Source organism: Monodelphis domestica, chromosome 4 (genome assembly GCF_027887165.1).
Source record: "Monodelphis domestica isolate mMonDom1 chromosome 4, mMonDom1.pri, whole genome shotgun sequence".
Classification (NCBI taxonomy): Eukaryota; Metazoa; Chordata; class Mammalia; order Didelphimorphia; family Didelphidae; genus Monodelphis; species Monodelphis domestica.
The window spans coordinates 435714037-435735160 of record NC_077230.1 but is presented as its reverse complement, the minus strand read 5'-3'; the positions used below and the strand labels follow the sequence as shown (position 1 = coordinate 435735160).

The following is a 21124-nucleotide window of genomic DNA, read 5'->3' as shown; positions in this document are numbered from 1 at the left end:
TATAGAAAATTGCTTTAATAAGTAGTGACTAACTACTACCCCTGCTCTGTAATCTCAATCTGATAATAGGGAGACAGAAGGGCTTACATTAGAAGCCCTGAAATACGTGGCAGGGACCCAGGTGTCCTGATTTCCTGGCCTCTGATTTCTCAGAGGATCCACTTGTGTTCCACTGAGAGAATGCCCCTTACGCAAGGATAACAAGATAGAGGGAAAGACCTCCCAAGGGTGCAAATGTTTCTAGGTTGGAGGAGGGGGTTAAACTAGGGTAAATCTAGGGTGCAGATGTAGGAGAGGGATATATTTGGGAGAAGCAGGAGGGATGCAGGGTCTGGATGGCTAAGTTTGGAAGATGAGTGTAGCAGAAGGCAGGAGACTGCTCAGGAGGAGGGTGTGAGACCCAGAGCAGAGAGAGGGAGGAGCCTCTCGAGCCTCCAAGTTTGCCAGCCAGGTGGCGATGATGCAGGTGGAATTTGAGCCCTGAGGGGGATTTGGAGGCCTGGGAGGAGTCTAGAGTAGAAGCAAGAGGTTCCAATGGTCCAGGCATTTGAGGGGCCAGGGTGGGGCCCCTGGACTGGGAAGACCCGCCCAGAGTGGGTTGACTAGAAACCTGAACCACTGGAGCTGAGATCAAACTTTCTTCTTTCTCTGGATCTGCTGGGTTTAGTCTTACTTCTCTTGAAAACGCAGTCCTGCTGCCTTCTTCCCTTTCAACTGAGATCCCTCTGCCTTCTGGGAGCCAGCCCTGTGCTTGCAGGTCCTAGGTAGGTCTGAGCAGGGAAGCCATGTGGCACTCGGGTTCTGCAGGCTGCCTTTTCCTTTTGGGCTCCTCCTCCCTGTCTGACCTCATAGTGAGTGTTCACTGGGGCTGACAGGAGCCCTTGGACCTCCCCCATCTGGCTCTCTGGCCAGCTCTCCTTTGCTGTTTCTTGTCCAGGTTCCCCACCACATCCTTCATGTCCTAGTACACTGCCCTCAGGATGACAATTGGGTCATACTTCAGAGCTCTCCCAAGCAGACCCTGAAGCACTGCCTCTAACCTCCCCACCAGGACCCAGGTAGCCTGTTTCCCTGCCCCCAGCTCCTGTCCAGATTGCATCGTCCCAGCAACAACCCTGGTTCTCTGCAGGGACCCAGGAGTCCTGCTTCTTTTCCTCTAGGACCTCCCTAGGACCCAGGCAACGAAGCTTTTAAGGAAGGTGCCTTAACTGGACCTATGGCTCTCCTGCAGCCTCCCTTTCAGATCCCAGGCATTGAGCTTCCTGTCTCCAGTTTCCCTCCAGAGAACCAAACTAAAGTCTCCAAGCTAAGCTCCAAAAGGGGGTCCCAGGAGTCCTCCCCAGCTCCTGGTTAGAGCCTGGGACCATCTTCCTGCTTTCCCAGGCTCAGCTGCCCTCCTGGAACTCTTCTGGCATCGGGATGTCCCCTCCTCCTCTCCCAGCTCAGTTACAGGGTCCTCCTCTGCTCCCAGCCCCTTCCTTGCCCAGGCCTCCTGCTTCCTGCCTCCCTTCTCAGAGCCCTCAGTCAGCCTGCCAGGCAAGAGAATCCCAGCCAGGCTTGTGTCTCCCAGCCTCGGGCTTCCCTGGTCATTCCTGGCAGCCCCATCCCAGAGCCCTCCTGGTCCTCAGCCTGTCCCAGCTCCCTCCCTCCTAGACCAGGCAGGAGGGTGAGGGTTGGGCAGGGAGGGCCTCAGGGAGGGCAGAAATCTGATTGGGGGCTCCTGGAGCCTCTGACTGCCCCCCTCCCATCTGGGATCCCAAAGCCCCTTCTGCCTCCTGGTCTCCGCAGGAGGATGGGCAGAAGAGGAGTAAGAGGGGGAGGGGGGAGTCTTCCTGCTCAGAGCACCTTCCTGTCCCTGCCTCACCTCCTTTCTTGCCCTCCCCCTGGACCCTGAAGGCTCTCCCTGCTGGACCTCAGCCTGCCTCAATGCCTGCAGCCAGCCTCCTGCCCAGGAAGAGGAGACACAGAGCTTGCAGAGGACCCAGGCCTGGAGCCAGAGGGGTGGCCCCTGGGAGCCCCGGCCCCCCAGCCCAGGTGAGTGCAGTGTGCCCAGGGCTGAGCCCCAGAGGCCTGGGTAGGCAGCTGCCAGTGTGTGGTGCCCGGGATGGTTTCTGCCCACAGATAGGCAGCCAATGAGATGGGGGGCACCAGTGCCCTGCTCTGTGCTGCTGCTTTTCAGGGTCACTCCTGGCACTCTGGCCCTTCCTGGGCCCCCTCAGGGCCCCCATGGCTGCCCTCCCCTCTTTCCCTCCTCAATTCTCCCTCCTTAAGGCTCAGCGACAAGGACAGCCTCTTCCCTCTTTAGTCTGTTCCTTAGACTCCATGTGTGCTCTGGGCATGCCTAGCACACGTGTGCACGCACACACACACACACACACACACACAGAGCTTCTCACCCACCTGGTTCTTTGGACCAGGCTCTGCCTTCTGGCAACTGGACCTCAGGGAAAGCCCTTCCCACCTGGGTCCTGTGTGGGCAGGCCTAGAACAGAGCCCTGAAAGCTTCCCAGCTCTTGTCCTTCTCAGGGTCCTCCTCAGAGCAGACTTTGCCCTCCCCAGGGCTCTCTGACTGCCTCCCCTTTGCCATGGCTCAGCTCAAGTGGAGAAGCACTGAGGAAGGGAAGGGGCTCTGTGGGGAGCTGCTGGAGCAGCCCAGGAAGGAGGAACCAGGCCCTCCCCCCCAAGAGCTCCCAGTCTAGTGGAGGGGCAAGTGTCTGCGGCCGTGTCTACACTGGCCTTGCAGTATGGATGGGAGGGACTCTCGGAGGGAGGCTGTGGCAGTGCTGCGGGCCAGGAGCTCTGTTCTGAGGGTCAGACGTGAGCTGAGCTATGAAGAAGGAAGCCAGGAGGCCCAGGGAGGAGGGAGAACCTTCCAGCCTGAGGGAAGCCATTAGAGATGCCCAGAGGCAGGGGCTGGAGGGTCCTGGTCAGGCTCAGCCAGGAGGCCAGTGTCCCTGGTCAGAGGAGAGGAGGGAGGGGCTTGGGGCTGTTCTGGGGTGCCTGCAGCCCCCAGAGGGGTCTCCTCTGAGCCTGTCCTGGAATGATGAGGCTCCCTGGTGGCCAGAGGCTGAATGGGGCCACCCAGGACCCAGCCGGACAGGCGCAGCCCAGCCAGTGCTCGGCTCTGACCTCCTCCTTCCTGGCTTTGGGCCGTTCCCTGATGGCTGGGCATCCCCTCTGTCTCCAGGGCTTTGCCGGCTTGTCATCTGCGTTTCAAAAGAGGCTTAACTGGCAGAGATGGAAAATTTCTGCTCTGCTCAGTCCTCAATATTTTCTCTTGGGGGGTCTGGGGGGGCGTATTGTAGACCATCAGGAATTCTCAGCCCCTTCCAGACGCCTTTCCCAGGAAGCCCTCCTGATCCCCAAGCGGCTGGAGCTTTCGCCTGGGACAGTGACGTCTGTCCTCTTGGGTGTCCTGTGGGCAGCGAGGTGGGGACCCAGAGGCCTCAGAGTTGGGGGGGCCCAGAGGCCTCAGAGTTGGGGGGGCCCAGAGGCCTCAGAGTTGGGGGGGCCCAGAGGCCTCAGAGTTGGGGGGGCCCAGAGGCCTCAGAGTTGGGGGGGCCCAGAGGCCTCAGAGTTGGGGGGGCCCAGAGGCCTCAGAGTTGGGGGGACCCAGAGGCCTCAGAGTTGGGTCCTTCATTAGGAAGCACTGAGTTCCGATGCTGCCTGGGACACTTACCCCCAGGGCACCCAGGGCAAAGAACTTAGCCCCTGACTGCCTCAGTTTCCTTAGTTGTTAAAATGAGAATGATACGAGGACCCCCTCCCAAGGTGGCTGCAGGCCTGAGGCAGCTATCAAAAACCTTTACTAGAGGCCTATTAGGTGCCCGGCACTGGGTTGATTGTGGCATGCAAAAGAGAGTCTCTGCCCTCAAGGAGCTCAGAAGGTACCGCAGCAAAACTCTTCCATAAAGTGAGCTCTCACAGGGTATGTGGGAAGAAGGAACGCTGGGAAGGTGGTAGGCTGAAGACAGAGGGGGGGCTTCTTGTAGAAAGGGGGGGTTTATCTGTGGGTCAATAATGTGAGGGGGAGAAGGAGAGTGTGCCAGCCGAGGGGAACAGCCAGAGAACACACCGGGAGGCTAGAGATGGAGGGTCTTGTTCTTGGACTACCCAAGAGGCCCACACGCCTGGATCAGAGGGTACGTGTTGAAGAATAAGGGTACGAAGAGCGCCCAGTAGAAGGAGGCTGGTTCCATGGGCTTTGAATGCCTAACAGCATTTTACACTGGATCCTGGAGACAAGAGGGACCGGCGGGTGATTGTGGCATGGGAAGAGGGGTGCCGTGATCCGTCTGACCCTTTAGGAAAATCACTTTCGAGGCTGAATCAAGGCAAGAGTGTCCTGAGGGACTTGAGGCAGGCAGAGCCCGGAACCCCCAAATTCTCCAACCTGTAAATAAAGCCTCTGAGCCAACCGCAACAAGGAGCATCTCGGACGTTCCTGCTGGCCCTCCTGTTCCAGGCTCCAACATTTCCGGTCTTTCAGTTCACACAATCATCTATTGGTGCAGCCACTTCTGGACCGGTAAAGCTCAAACAGGACGTTTCATTGCTGGACTAAAACGAGGCAGGAGTAGGGCTGACTGCTGCCATCTTGTTTCTGGAAACACAGCCGGGTGGTCCCGGGGTGCCTCCTCTGTCACTTCACATTTCGTTCCTGGGTTAGCTCTGGGGACCAGCTGAGCCAGCCGGACACCCTCCTCCCAGGGATCCCCAAGTCCTTGAGCCCACGTTCCCCGTACGCTGCTCATGCAGTAGTTGTGAGAACCCCCTGCCAGCCCTATTGTTGTCTCCCATTACTAATGGCTCAGGCAAGCCCAAGTAGGGTTTCTGGACTAGGGAGGAGCAACTGACATGAAGCGAAGTGGTAGGAATTACAGGAAGAGGGATGGAGGGAGGATGCCAAAGGAAGGATGCGAATTGTGCTCGTGCTGGTGGTCCAGCTTGAGTTATTTTATTAGGACAAGTCATTGCCCAGCGAATACGTGGAGGATGTCGGTAGCAGACGGGGAAACAATCCAGACAGACCATTCAGAGGAATATTTTTGAGATACAAAATTCCTGATAAAACAGAACTGCTCAGTTCTCACAACCAGTCAGCTTCATACATTCATGGCTAGAAACAACGAGGATGGAGAGAGGATCGAGGGGAGACAGGGATGAGCAGGGCTGATGGGCTGGGCTCTCCTCTATTTAACTGAATTTCTTCTTCCAATCCTCTCTCTGGCCAAAAGTTGGACCTGCTTCTTGATGGGCCAGTACTATTGGGCATTCCTCTATGGGCAATGCATGGTCTGGAGGGAACCCAGATGACAATCGAAGGGGAAGAAGAGGGAAAAGGCAAACTCCTCACTGTCAAATGCAAAAACCAGAGAGATCAGGCAAAGATCTACTTCCCCCCTTAGAACACAAATGCAGAAAGTGGGAGAACTTTAAAAAGCCCCGGGGCATTAGAAGAGCACAGTCCAAAAGATTGCTAGACCTTGGAGAATGATCTTCTCATAGTTAGAATTCAGAAGGTCTCAGTTTGCATTGTAGAAGGAGGAGCATCAGATGGATGCACACATGTGCCAATACGACACTGGTAGGCTCCCTTCTAGTGCACAGCCTTAGATTTCTTGGGAATAGGTAGCTGGAACTGGGTTGGAGGAAACAGGGGCTGTTGCTTTTAGTGGTCTGGAGCAGCAGGGATGGCCATGAGAGGAATTCCTCTGCAATGTTCTCCAAGCACAGTGTCTGGTCTTCAGTGTGTGGCTCTTGATAAAACATGGCAGTGGTTCATTGAATCCCTTGGAGTCAGGAGATGTCCAACAGAAAGGGCTCTTGAAGTTACCTTTAAAGAACCAGATCCCTCACTTCTGCAGTGGGAAGTGTGCTTGCAAGATTCGCAGAACCCTTCTGCCTATCCTTAGATGCGTGGCTTGCTCTTAGGAGGCCAAGTGGAGGGAGCAAAAGTTTCTCCTGAAAATGTAGTAAAAGAGGAAGACATGAGTTGAATGCCCAACCTTGCCAGTGGAGAACTTGCTGGAAAATTTTCCAATTCAAGAAAAATTTCCATGGTCCCATTTAAAATCATCAAGATAAGGAGACATCAGGTATAAATAAGAACAGATTAACAGAGGACGTTCTAGTTCTAGAGTTACAGGGGTATGTTTAGAGTTTTTATTTTTCATCTTTTGTTTTACAGAAGAAATGAAAACAATAAATAAAAATGGTTTTACCTGTCTGATAGAGAATTGCTCCAAAACAATCAACTCTTAAAAAGATGAGTTGGATAACTGTAAACAGAGATGAAAGAAAATGAGATGGAAGATTATTAAATTCCTAGTATTTATGTCTTTTAATGAGATTTTTTTCTTTGAGATCATGATTCCTATTCCTGCTTCTTTTGCTTCTGAAGCATGATAGATTGTGCTCCAGTGCCTTACTCTCTGTGTGTCTTTCTCCATCAAATGTGTTTCTTATAAACAACATCTTTTGACATTCTGTTTTTTAACCCACTCGGCTATCTGCTTCCATTTTTTTAAGGTAAATTAGTCACATTCACAGTTATCATTACTATATATTTCCCTCCATCTTATTATCCCTGTTTATCTCTCTCTTTTCTTTCAACTTGTTCCATCTCACAAGTGCTTTTCTTTTGACCACTGCCTCCCTCAATCATCCATTTTATCAGTTCCCTTCCCCTCATCTTTTTCTTCTCTTTCCTATAGAGTAAGATAGATCTCTATACCACATTGTATGTTATTCCCTCCTTGAGTCAATTCTGAGGAGAGTAAGGTTTGTGAATCTTAAAACTACTCAGACTCTACTTTAGAAGATTTGGTTAAGCTATTCCCTTATTGTAACAATGGAGATACTTAGTCAGGAATATATTGGGAACTTTTAAAATTACTCCACCCTACTCAGACAGTGCCTTAGGGGAAGATAAAGTTGTGAACTCCTGATTGAACGATGAAAAGTCCCTAACTCATACCTTATAGTAAAGCTGGAACCTTAAGCTAGGTCTGTTTTTAGATTTAATACAAAAAGGTGTTAAGTACCTGTAAAGATTAATCACAAAAAAGTCAAGTAACTTACAAAAGGCAAGCTTAACAAAGAGGTGTGAAGTACTCAGAAGATATAATCTTACCAGAGAAGGTGTGAACTAAAGAGTGGTGAAAACTAAGAATGGGCAGTCTTGGAAAAAAGTGTCTACTGTGATTGGTAGAAGTAAAAATTTAGGGGAGGTGACATAAAAGAAAATTTTCTTTAAAAGGAAGGGGTAAAAAGTCAGTTGGGGTAATTCAGTTTGGATTAGAAGTCAGTTCAGGCTGATTGGATTCTAGGAGATTCAGTGGAGGACTGGAGCTTGCTTGGAGATGGTCTAGTGATAAGTGATAAAGACTGACTCCCTCTCCCTTAGGCTCAGGCCTAAGCCATTTTGGCCTAGGCCTTTTTCTATGGCTTGACTCAGCCTGAGCCAGTGCAGTTAAATTAATTCTCTCTCTCTCTCTCTCTCTCTCTCTCTCTCTCTCTCTCTCTCTCTCTCTCTCTCTCTCTCTCCTTCCCTTAATTCATTCTTCTTTATTAATTAAAATCTCCATAAATCCCAGCTGACTTGGGTATTTTCATATTTGGGATTTCCCATGGCAACCACTTATTTAGATATTAAGTCAAAACACTAAAATTATCTGTACAGTTTCAAACACTGCCCACTGCCCCCATCTTCCCCTCCATTGTAAAATCTCTTTCCCACTTCCTTTATATGAGATAATTTACTCCATTTTACCTCTCCTTCCTCTTTCTCCCAGTGTATCTATCTCTTACCCTTTAATTGTTTTTTCTTTCGGCTGTCATACCATCATAGTCAACTCACATCTATGCCTTCTGTCTATGTAAATTCTTACTAACTGCCCTAATTATGCTAAAGTTATTAAAAGTGACAGGTATCTTCTATACCTTTAGGAATGTAAAGTATTCAACCTTATTGAATCCTTTATTTTTTCTTTCCTGTTTCCCTTTTTATGTCTCTTGAGCCTTATATTTGAGAATCAGATTTTCTATTTAGCTCTGGTCTTTTCATAGGAATGTTCAGACATCTTCTATTTCATTAAATAATTATTTTCCCCCTAAAATATATGTATTTGTTTTTCTGGATAGGTGATTCTTGGTTTCTAGATCCTCTGCCTTTTAGAATATCATATTCTAAGCCCTCTGATCCTTTACTATAGAAGCTGTTCAATCTTGTGCTATCCTAGTTGTGGCTCCCTGAAATTTCAATTCTATCTTCTGGCTGCTTACAGTAGTTTTTTCAGAGCTTTAGAATCTGTCTACAATTTTCCTAAAAGTTTTCATTTTGGGATCTCTTTCAGGAGGTGATCAACAAATTTCTTCCATATCTATTCTACCCTCTGTTTCTAGGTCATCAGGGCAATATTCCTAAATAATTTCTTGAAATATGAGTCTAGGTTCTTTTTTTGAAACTGTAGTGAAAATTTCACCTTTGAAGATTGTTATAATATTAAAACTGTGGCCACCAAGGAATTTACTTATGAAATTCCTAAAATGAAACACTCAAGTCAGAATGGAATTTATGGTGGTTTAATCACAATGGGCGTAAGAGAAGGGAGAGGGAGAGAAGTAGAGAGGAGAAAAGGGAAAGGGTTTACTCAACCTCTAGCAGGGAGCCAGAGGGAGTTAGGCCCAAAAGGGCCAAGGTAGAGAAGGAAACAGTCCTTGACTCACATGACTGATCTTAAGGGAAGCTGTCTGCGGGCCTCCACCTTGCTCAAGCTTCTAGCCCTGTCCACAGGAAGTCAGCGAATTCCAGAGGCTGCTTTCTCTGTCACTTCCTGTGCCTCACAAGTGCCAATGGTGGCCCCAGCTTAGCTTAGGACAGCCCAGGTGAGCAGTTAGTTATTTCTGATTTGTCATTGACTAGCACATGCCCGTGTAGTGTGGGTGTGCACAATTTTGGGTGCTAGACCAAGCAAGATGGAGACTTTAAAATTCATAAAACCATGATTTTCAGGTAGTCCAGTGATTCTTAGATTATTTCTCTTTGATCTATTTTCCAGGTCAGTTATTTTGCCAATTGATTGTTTCACATATTTTCCCTATTTTTGAAAAATTCCCCTACTTTTAAAATTGTTTCTTGATGTCTCAGAGTCATTCCCTTCCATTTGGCCACTTCTAACTTTTAAGGAATTCTTTTTTTCATGAACTTTTGTGGCTCCTTTTTCATATGATTAATTCTTCATTTTAAGAAGTTATTTTGTTCAATGAATAAAAATTTATTCTTTTCTCATATGACTCATTCTGCTTTTTTAGGAATATTTTCTTCAGTGAAATTGTGTAAACATTTTTCCATTTCATGTGGTTCCTTTATGAAGCTGTTGACTCTTCATAATTTTCTTGCATCAATCTCATTTCTTTTTCCAATTTTTTCCTATAATTCGCTCATTGTATTTGAACAATATAATTTGAGTTCTTCAAGCAATTCTTTTTTGGACCTGAGACTAATTGACATTTTTCTTTGAGGCTTTTCTTGGAGCTATTTTGACATAATTTTCCACTTCTGAGTTTTTGTTTTGCTTTTTCTGGTCACCCTAGTAAACTTCTGTGGTCAGGTTATTCTGTTTTTTTTTTTCTCTTTTCCTGATATTATTTAATGACTTAACTTTATGTTTTTGGCGTGAAGGGGACACTATCTCAAGTTGAGGTTTTCATATCAGAGCTAATTCTGGGATTCTGCAAGGTTTCAATTCTTTCAAGTGATAGGATCTAATAAGAGGTATAGTCACTGCGGTCTTAGTCTATAAATAACCACAAGCACTATTTTGTACCCTGGAACTATGACCAGGATTCCTGTACCACTGCAGTCACAGGCTCTGGTGTGCTAGAGCTCCTGCTCATCCTGACTCTGTGAATGAGGCCTAGGACCCAGATCCCCAGAGGAGTCATACAACAGAGTTCTATACCCAGTGCCAGCAAAGGGGCCTCTGTAATCTTCTGACCAGTTGCCTGGTCCCTTTTAGCCTGGGGGATGAGATTTTGGAAGTCACTGGTGATTCAGCTGCCTCCAAGGCTTGTGCTGCCTTGCATGGATGGGGCTACTGCTGGCATACACCAAGTCTGATAGACTCCTGGCTGGCTTGTGGGGAAGAAGTTTCACATCATCTTTTTTCTCCTCCAGAGATCCTCATATGTCACTGATAGGACACATAATTCATTGGATCACATGAGTAGAGACTATTCATAGAAACACATTTCTCAACTTCCTTCCAACTGACTATATAAAAATTTCTCAGTATTCTGTTGGACTTCTAATGACTAAGGGTCGAAGGGCTGGCTTGGACACTCATAAAGGGGATGGCCTTTGATGGAATCTTTTTTTGTGCTTCAGTTTCCTTCTAAAACTTAATGACTGCTGCATTAGATGACTTCTGAGGTCTCCTTCAGCTCTGTGCCTTTGGCTTTTGGTGGTTTAGGTGTTGGTGACATTCCAGGATGTGGCTGTGGACTTCACCCAGGAGGAGTGGCACCTCTTGGACCCTGGTCAGAAGGAGTTGTACAAGGAGGTCATGCTGGAGAATGCCCAGAACGTGCTCTCCCTGGGTAAGTGGGTAAGGACCAATTTCCCCTGGTAATTCTCAATCTACCATTTCATCCCCAGGTATTAGTAAGACTAGAATACTATTCTCTCAAGTGGGGTAGAATAGGATCATCCTGTTTTTTGGTTTTCCCGTAAAAGGTCTTTACAGTTATACTGACCTGGGGGTTTCCTTACTGCTCCTAAAGCTGTCTTACTGATTCTGGGGACCTTCAGGTCAAAAAATCAAATCAGTTGAATAATCTAAGCCTTAAAAACTAATCTGAGGGGTTCTAGCTAGTCTGACTTCTACCTGAGGATAAATTATGTCTGCAGATTTCTGAAACCTGCTCATGCAGTTTTTCCTTGAAAAGATGGGCAATGAAGGGTACTCCCTACCTCCCAAAAGAGCCCCTTCCTCTTTGGGTTTGATGTAGTCTTTGGAGTTTTCTTTATTGTTAATAAGTTCAAAATTTTAGCTCACTACTCTTAGTCTTACTCTGAGAACCAAGTATATCTTTGTTCTTCCTTTATATCTCACACAAATTCCAGTGCAAATGGTGGGAAAGGAATGGAAGAGAATAAGCATTTCTATATGCTGACTACGTGCCAGACAGCATGCTAAATTTTTTCTTTTAAAATGTTATCTAATTTAATTCTCGTAACAACCCTTCTAGTTAGATGCTATTCATCCTCGTTTTATACTTGAGGAAACAGAGGCAAACAGAGGTTAAGTGACTTTCTGAGAAACTTGGGCAGTAGATATTTGAGAATGGATTATTTGGGAATCCATTTGAACTCAGAGCTTTCTGAATCTATCTCCAGGGCACTCTCCACTGCACTATGTGTTGTCTCAATTTGTAGATAATAGAATCTATGGAATTAACTCATCTTTCTGTGATGAAAGTAGAAAAAGCATTTTTATGATTCTCAGTTATCTCCTTCCCATCCTCCACCAAAGCTCCCAGTGATTTCCACCATGGAAATGATCCTTGAGGAGTCCTGGGAACCATCCTATGGCCTGTCTTTCATGCCCCCTTTCCCTAACGAGAAGAAATGACAAGAGACTTTCCATCCTCATCCCTTCCTTATTCCAAATGCCCAGGTCTTCCAGTTCCCAGAGATTTGGTCTCCCATTTTAAGCAAGTGGAAGCTCCATGGATGCTGGAGGAAGAAGGCTCAAGCAACTCCTGTCTGGGTGAGTGAAGTGACATCAGGTTTATGAGTTCTTTTACCACAAGAGGTAACTACATGCCACTATGAAGGAAATACTAGATTTAGGGGTGGGAACATTTGGTTTGTAATTTGCTTTCAGACGCTTTTTAACAGTGTGATCCTGGTCACTGGATGGCACTTTCCCCATTTGTGAAATGACGGGACTGGATTCCACGGCCTTTTGTTTATTTTCTAAGAATCAAACTTGGATCCTATAGGATCTATTGTTTGGAACCTTGGGTCATGGAACTGTGCTGAAAGCATCCCAAAAGGGCTTCAGCTGTCTAATACAAGCTCTTTCTGAGATCTTTTTCAAGCCAAGCCTTGTGGGAAGTGCTGGAGATTTATAGAAAAGCAGGTGACATCTTCTTGCCCCTCAAGAACTCCCCGGCCTGTTGGGAAAACAACCTGGACACAAGGATGTAAAACACACTCCATGGATGAATAATTTTGCAGTAGATCTAGAAGGAGAAGGCAGTTTGGTCAAGGAGGATTGCAAAAGGCTTGTTGTGGGTGGTGGGCTTTACCCCCAGGTAAAGGCAGGATGAACATTCTAAGGATGAGGGGAAGCCAAGGAAAACCCACAGAGATGGGCATCAAACAGACCAATAAAGAGAAACAGGAAAGACCACAAGCTAATAAAAAATTTCAACATTTAACATGAGAAGAGAGGATTGAACGTGAAGTGGAGGGGCAGCCTGGTACCTCAATGGATAGAGTCAGACTGGGAGATGGGAGGTCCTGGGTTCATGTCTGATACAGCGTGTGGTATCTGCAGGCATCTTCACGGTGCCTTCTAGATTCTGGAGGGTAGTCTCTTGTTCTAAATTTGGCTCAAATTCAAGTCAAAGTTCACAACAATAACATAGTCTGTTCCCCCCCCCCCCCAGGAAAATAATAATAATAAACACAATGATCACTCAGGGATGCATGGCTGAGTTATGAGGTATATGAATCAATTTGGAAAAGAAAATCAGTAGCATGAAAAAATCCAAATAAAAGAGAAAAAAAACTTGTGGATATAATACGAAATATAAAAGTTTTATGTCTAAAAAAACTTAAGTAAAGGAAAAACAAAACTATAACTGGTCCTTGAATCAGGGCCCAGTTAAAACGATTTAAGAAATTATGCTCTACCCAATCAGTAGTTAGGACTACAGAAAGTTGCCACATTATGAAAGATAGAAAAGGAATTAGATTATAGGAGCCAGGTAGGAACCAAATTTGAGATACTTGGTAGAATGTGGGACAAGGAAGGCTTGCCTTTAACACATGTTAAACAGCCTCAACCTTGAACCCTAAACAACTTGAAATCCTCTTGTCTTGGCTCAAAATTTTCATCAATCCCATCAGGATTGGTTGGTCTCTTTGACCGTGTGGCACTATGCAGTTTAGCTTTGTGCTTCTTTGGCACTGTGCAGTGACTCTTTTGGTATTCTCTTATCCTGGACTCAGACAGAATCATTAAGCAAAGTCCCATAAATTTTTTTAAACAATCAATGGCATCATTTTTATAGTCTAAAAGCTTTTTAGGTATGCATTAATATTAGAACAAATGTATTTAATATTTATATTACTGCAAAATTAAAAAAATTAAAGAAAAATCTTAATACTGCTTTCATGTGCTTCAAATATAAAAAGGACAGAAAAATAAACAGATACTATATTGCACATACAGGGAAAAAAATCAAAGTTTAAAAAAAAGTTTTAAAAATCAAAATATATAGCTTAAAATCAATGACACACTGTGTCATCCAAGTGCGAATAGAAAATGATTTTCAGAATAAAACAGTAACACAGTAGATAATGCACATTCAAAGAAGTGCCAAAGTCCCCCTGATTCACAATAGCCTAGTTAATTATAATAGCAAACAAACCCACTATCATATTTCACATAAGTTGTTGTATGACATAACCCTCCCCCCCCCCATGAACTGATGGATATTTGTCACAATTTTTAAAGATGTGGCAAATTTTTAAACCTTGGCAAACACATTTTTAACAAAGTAAAACTTATTTGGGTCTAGAACATCATCAAGAAATCTAGATTGTTTTGGGGGCAGCTGGGTAGCTCAGTGGATTGAGAGCCAGGCCTAGGGATAAGAGGTCCTAGGTTCAAATCTGACCTCGGACACTTCCCAGCTGTGTGACCCTGGGCAAGTCACTTAACCCCCATTGCCTAGCCCTTAACACTTTTCTGCCTTGGAACCAATACACAGTATTCATTCTAAGACGGAAGGTGAGGATTAAAAAAAAAAAAGATCTAGATTGTTTTGCAGGAAGTAAATTAAAATTAAGAGTTTTGCAGGGGGTCTTTTTTTGGCTTTCTGATGAAACACCTTGGTGGGAACATTTCTTTATTTCCCTACCTTTAATACAACATTCTTTATAATATATATATATATATATATATATATATATATATATATATATTTAATCATTCTGAAACTACTAGTTACTAAAATTATTTCTGAAGACCCCTTAGAATTACCATTTCAATTTTTAGCTTATTAAATTCTCTAAAGGTTGCACACAATTTAACCAGTTTTGTTGAAATACATCCATCATCATCTATGTGAAATTAACAAAAGCAACATGTGATCTTTGATGGATGCAGTGACAAGGGTTTTGGCAAGATGTTCATGGGGTTATACAGAAATATTTTGTTCTTCAGCAAAGGTAAAAGTACAAATTAAAGATCAATATGTGCAAAACAGTAGCTAAAATGATTCCATATTACAAGAAGGTATTGACTAGATTAAAACAGATAAAAAAAAATTAAACCTTAAAGCAATCAGTAAATACAATAATATAAACCAGTGAGAAGGTACAGACAGGCAGTGCAGTGAAAATCCTTTTCACCAATCCCAATAGACTTGTTCACTATTCTAGGAGGAGAATAAACTCAAAATAGTTAACAATAAGCTTCCAGATTTCTTTTAACATTTCTTTCCCCTCCCCCTATATTTATTATCCATTTAGATTTCATTTGTCAGAGGTCTGAATTTCCTCATAGAAACACAGGGCAGAATCTCTTCTCTGCATGTTGAGAGCATTTAAGACTTTTAGAACTTTGTCAAAATATTTCAAGTTGGTTTGTAGCATAAGCAGCCTAACTTGTGGCATATTCTTGAGGAGAAGGAAATAAGGTGTGAAATCTCCAATGAAAATTAAAAGTCTCAGGATAAGAATTAAGCAAATCCAAACTGCACTTTTGATCTCTACCAACTCAAACTGTTGTTTCAGAGTTTCAAGCATGCTTTGCAATAGCATTTTTCCTGAAAGATGCTGAATGGGGTTTGTTTAAAGAGTAAACATAAAGAAGCAAAATTTTGAGGTAAACAATAGCATATTTGCATATGAGAAAAAATACTTCTCTTTGGTGTTTTGGGTCAAGACAAAGAAGGAAAAAAATCAGGCTTATTCCCCAAAACTGACTTTAAATCTAGTGATTTGGAACTAACTGCCCTCCCTGTGAGAAACCTTTAGTAGCAGCCTTCTAAACCAGGAGTCCAGGATCAGCTTTTAAAAAATCTGCTTGAAAATTATACGGTGTAGGGTTCTTTTCTCCACACTGAAAAACAGCTATGGCAGACTAGAAACACACACATGGAATGTGGTAAGGGATTGGGGTGGAAAGATTATTATACGTCACCTTCTGTGGAAATAAAATGGCTGGGATTGGCAGGCTTTTGTGGGGGATTTGGTTTCAGCAAGAGGAGGCTCCAAGGTGGGTGGAGAATGGTGAGGAATGCTGACCAACCAGATGGACAGGAGAAACGGCAGGCAGGAGCTGGAGGCAGGGCGGGCAGGATCGCAGGCATACCCTGGCACTGGACCTCGTGGTGGGCAGCGATTGGGCAAACTTACTATCTTTACTCTAAGGCTATCTGCTCAAAAATTTTTGAGAATTTGTAATCGCATCGTGGTAAGCCAAAATGTGGGTTTTAAAATTAGTAATCAATAACTAAATATTATATTTTATAAAAATTGTATTAATAATAACTAAAGCAAAAGAACTGCCTGACTTCAGCCTGGACCCAGGTCCAAGAGAGGAAGATGGAGGAGTTACAGCCCCTTAAATACAATCTCGCAAACTGTGGGGATGCAAGAAAATGGAATTTTGGGAACTACTAAGTGACTTCTGGAGGATGAAGGCCAAAGGCTCAAAATCTCCATTTATACACTTTAATCTTTCCCAACGTCAGGGTCTTTTCCAGTGAATCATACTTTGTCATTAAATCACCAAAATACTTGACCGTCCAGTGAATTGCTTGAATTGATTTATCCAAGTATGGACTGATTTGTTCTCCTTGCTGTCCCAGGGACTCTCAAAAATCTTTTCTAGCACCACAATTTGAAAGTATCAATTCTGTGATGCTCAGCATTCTTTACACTCCAGGTCTTCAAGCCATACATTGCTAATGATAGAACCTTAGCTTTGGCTATCTGGATTTTCGTCAGCAAAGTGATGTCTTTGCTTTTTAGTAGGCCATGCAGATTTTCCATAGCTTTTCCCAAAACGAGGAAGAATTTTAATGGTTGCACTCACCATCTGCAGTTATCTTTGGCCCCCAAACATAAAATCAATCCATGCTTCTATTTTTTTCACTCGGCCAGGAAGTTATGGGACCAGTTGCCAAGGTCTTAGTTTTTTAATGTTAATCTTTAAACCAGTTTTTAAACTCTCTTTCACCCTCATCAAGAGACTTCTTGTTCTTCTTCACTTTCTGTCCCCAGAGTAGGATTGTCTAGCTGAGATGGTTGCTCTTTCTCTTGGTGGCCTTAATCCTGGCTTTGGATTCATCCAGTCTGGCATTTCACAGGATGTCCTCTGGCCATCCTCTTTTTTCAGTCTTAAACCAGTCTACTGTTCCATGTTCAGTTCTATCTTCTGATCCACTTTCAGGTTCTTCAGGAGATAAATTTGATGATTCAGTACTCCTGTCTCTGAAGAATTGCTGCATCCTGTTCTGAAAGCCTTTAATGTAGTCAGTGAAGCAGAAGTAGATTGTTTTCTGGATCTCCTTTACTTTCTAACAGAACAATTCTCTTAGGATTAATTACACAGCATTAACTCAAACTTGTGCAATAGTAACTCTAAAATGATGCTACACACATGCTATTTGACATTTTTAAACTACTACTTACATAATGGTGTGTACACACACTCAGATACATAAACATGTGAGGGAAAACTAGGTAGCTCAGTGAATAGAGTGCCAAGTCTCAACTCAGGATAACCTTGGTTCAAATCTGGCCTCAGACACTTCCTTCTTGTGTGACACTGAGCAAGTCACTTAATCCCAATTGCTTATGCTCTTGTTCTGTCTTTGAATTATTATTAAAGCAGAATATAAAAGTTGGAGAGAAAAATATAAGGAAGTGAACATGCAATAATAAAACAATTTTTCATTTAAAAAGAAAAAGAAAGTTCAATGTTGAGTTTTGGCCTCAACTTAAGGATGTTGGTCATCTTAGTCTGACGTTTTGATCTCAATGACCCAATGTGGAAATGTAATGAGAATGCTGGTGATCCTTAAGTTAACCTGGGGGATGTGAGGTAATAGAACTTTCGAATGATTGATTCCACCCATTTGATTTTGAAGTATCTTTTCTTTGCCATGGAAATAAATTATGAATAAGTTTACGTTCTGTCAGTGGAGAGAAGCTTACCTATTTGGGTATATGCTTACCTGTCCTCATGTACACATTTCTTTATTTCCTTCAGATGGAGAGAGGAGACTTGAAATGAGAGAGACTACTGCAAAACTCAGGGTAGAATCACAACAGCAAAGATTCATGAATGACAATCATTGTGACTTCAGTCTGAGAGAAATCTGTGACTCTGATTTCAACATAGAAAAACCCCAAAAGGTTCACCATGAATTTGATAAAAATGGAAAGAGTATCAGGCAATATTCCATCTTTATTCAGTGCAAGGAAATGATCTCAGGCAATGACTATTCTCAGGATAGTAAATATAGGGAATGTTTTACTGAACAAATGGAGTTTGTTGAGTCTCATGAGAAGCCTCCTCTATTAAAACCCTATAAATATCATGAGTGTGAGATGACTTTCAACTTAAAATCAGAACGAATTGGACATCAGAAAAGTCATGCTGGAGAAATGTTTTATACACATAATGCAATTGAGGCCCTCAAACATAATTCAAAGCACACTGACCACCAAAAAATTCATAATGGAAAGAAATGTTATGAATGTAATGACTGGGGTAAAGCCTTTAAGAAACAGTTACTGCTTCATCACCTTCAAAAATTTCATACTAGCCCAAAGCTGCATAAATGTATGCAATGTGGGAAAGCCTTCAGGAGACAGTCATCCCTTATTTCCCATCAGAAGATTCATACTAGTGAGACATCTTATGAGTATCGTGAATGTATTAAAAATTTCAATGAAAACTCATCCCTTATTGTAGGACAAAGAAGTCATACAGGGGAGAAACCTTATGAATGTAATCAATGTGGAAAGACTTTTAGGATCCACTCCAGACTCGCTCGACATCAGATAATCCACACTGGAGAGAAACCTTACAAGTGTAATGAATGTGGAAAGACTTTCACACGGAGGGACAGTCTTGTTCTACATCAGAGAATCCACACTGGAGAGAAGCCTTATGAATGTCATCAATGTGGAAGGAGTTTTAGGCTGAGGTCTAGTCTTACTGAACATCAGAGAATCCACACAGGAGAAAAACCTTTTGCATGTAATCAATGTGAAAAGACTTTCAGGTGCAATTCTGGACTTGCTCAACACCAGAGAATCCACACTGGAGAGAAACCTTATGAATGTTATCAATGTGGAAAAACTTTCTCAAATTCATACAGACTTGCTAGGCATCAGAGAATCCATAGTGGAGAAAAACCTTTTGAATGTAAACAATGTAGAAAGACTTTCACACAGAACTCCTATCTTGCTCTACATCAAAGGATCCACACTGGAGAGAAACCTTATGAATGTAATTAATGTGGAAAGACATTCGGATGCAGTTCTACTCTTGTTCAACATCAGAGAATCCACACTGGAGAAAAACCTTTTGAATGTAAACAATGTGGAAAAACTTTCACAAAGAGATTCTCTCTTGCCCTACATCAAAGGATCCACACTGGAGAGAAACCATATGAATGTAAACAGTGTGGAAAGGCTTTCAGATTCAACTTCATGCTTGCCCTACATCAGAGAATCCACACTGGAGAGAAACCTTATGAATGTGAAGAGTGTGGCAAAATGTTTAGCCATCGCTCACCTCTTGTTGTTCATCAGAGAATCCACACTGGAGAGAAACCTTTTGAATGTAATCACTGTGGAAAGACTTTCAGACAGAGCTCTAAACTTGCCCAACATCAGAGAATCCACAGTGGAGAGAAACCCTATGAATGTGAACAGTGTGACAAAACTTTTAGCCACCGGTCATCTCTTGTTGTTCATCAGAGAATCCACACTGGAGAGAAACCTTATGAATGTAAACATTGTGGAAAGACTTTTAGATACAATTCTGGTCTTGTTAAGCATCAGAGAATCCACACTGGAGAGAAACCTTATGAATGTAATCAGTGTGGAAAGGCTTTCACATGTAGCTCTGGTCTTAGTAAACATAAGAGAATCCACACTGGGTAGACACCCTATGAATGTGATGACTGTGGCAAAACTTTTAAGGAGTGCTCATCTCTTGTTCATCAGAACATCCATGCCAGAGGTAAAACTTATGAATATAATCAGTGTGGTAAAATTTTCAGGCAACAGTCATCCCTTATTTCCCATGAGAGACTTTATACCAGATAGAAATCTTCTCTCAGTTATGAGCTAGAAAAAAACATTCAAATGAAGTACAGAGTATAGAGCTCATTAGTTATTCTCAAGATAAGATGAATATGAACTCAATGTGGGAAGTCTTAATTATCTCTTACTTGACATCAGAGGATTCATAGTGGAGGAAAACCTTAGGAATGTGCTTACTGGGGACATGCCTTTTGCTGGAAGTGAGAGGTATCTAGACATCAGAATATTCACACTCAAAGAAGGGTTATAAAAACCATGATTGTAGGAAAACCTTGACATGGATTTATTCTTGACTGTACATTGGATTATAAATGTGTAGTAGTCTCTCGGTGTCAGAGAATGACATTGTCTTTGTGCATATTCATCTACGGTGTACCCTCATATGGCTTTGGAGTCCAAAGACTGAGACGCAAAATTTGTGGCACATGGGGCATGGAACACAAGTTGTTACGGAAGGTGCGGTTGTGGCCTGGTGTCGGCGTTCACGGGCTGTGGCAAGATGTCGACGTTGTTCATCTTCAAAGGTGGTGGCGGCGGCATGGTTAATGTGGGTTCGCCAGCTGCTTCTGTCAGAGGTAGCGAGTTCTAGTTGCTTTGGGGTAATGCCAGCCCACTTCAGGTTTGACTTTAGCTATCCTTGTATCTTTTCTTTGGTCGGCCTTGTTTCCTGAGTCCAGCTGACAGTTCACCATAGAATACCTGTCTTGGTATTCGCTGTGGGTCCATGCGGATGACGTGTCCAGACCATCATAGCTGGGTTTTGAGGACCATTACTTCGATGCTGGTGGAGTTGGTTCTGTCAAGGACTTCCTGGTTGGTGATTCGGTCCTGCCATCGGATCCTCATGATTGACCGGAGGGAGCGTTGGTGGAATTGCTCCAGCTGTTTCATGTGCTTTCGGTACAGTGTCCATGTCTCACAACCATACAGGAGCGAGCTGAGGACCACTGCGTTATATACTTTGAGTTTCGTTGCAGTGCTTACACTGCTGTGTTGGAGTACTTTGGAGTGCAGTTGCCCGAGTGCCTGGCTGGCCTTTTGGATCCTGGCATTGATCTCATGGTCTAGGGACCCATCATTGGCGATGGTGCTGCCCAGGTACTTGAAAGTGTTGACATTGGAAAGCTGCGTGCTGTTGATTGTAATGCACAGCTGTTTAGTTGGCCTCCCTGGTGCGGGTTGGAACAGTACCTCTGTTTTGCTGAGGCTGATAGTCAGGCCAAACAGTTTTGTTGCAGTCGAGAACCTGTCCACAACGGTTTGAAGATGATTTTCTTGGTGGGCCATGAGAGCACAGTCATCTGCAAAGAGAGCTTCCAGGATGAGTCTCTCTGTTGTCTTTGTTTTTGCAGTCAGGCGGCGAAGGTTGAATAGTGAGCCATCCAGTCGGTATTTGATGTAGACGCCCAGATTTAGATCCACCACAGCATGTCGTAATACTTGGGTGAAGGATAGGTTGAATAGTACTGGAGTGAGGACACAGCCTTGTTTCATGCCATTGGAGATGTTGAAGCAATCGGAAGTCTCTCCACT

At 43.8% G+C, this 21124-nt stretch overlaps 1 pseudogene; it reads left to right on the top strand.

Moving 5' to 3' along the window:
* The first annotated feature begins 29 nt into the window (after positions 1 to 29).
* LOC100616695 (zinc finger protein 345-like) lies at positions 30 to 19648 on the top strand (annotated as a pseudogene).
* The last annotated feature ends 1476 nt before the right edge of the window (positions 19649 to 21124 follow it).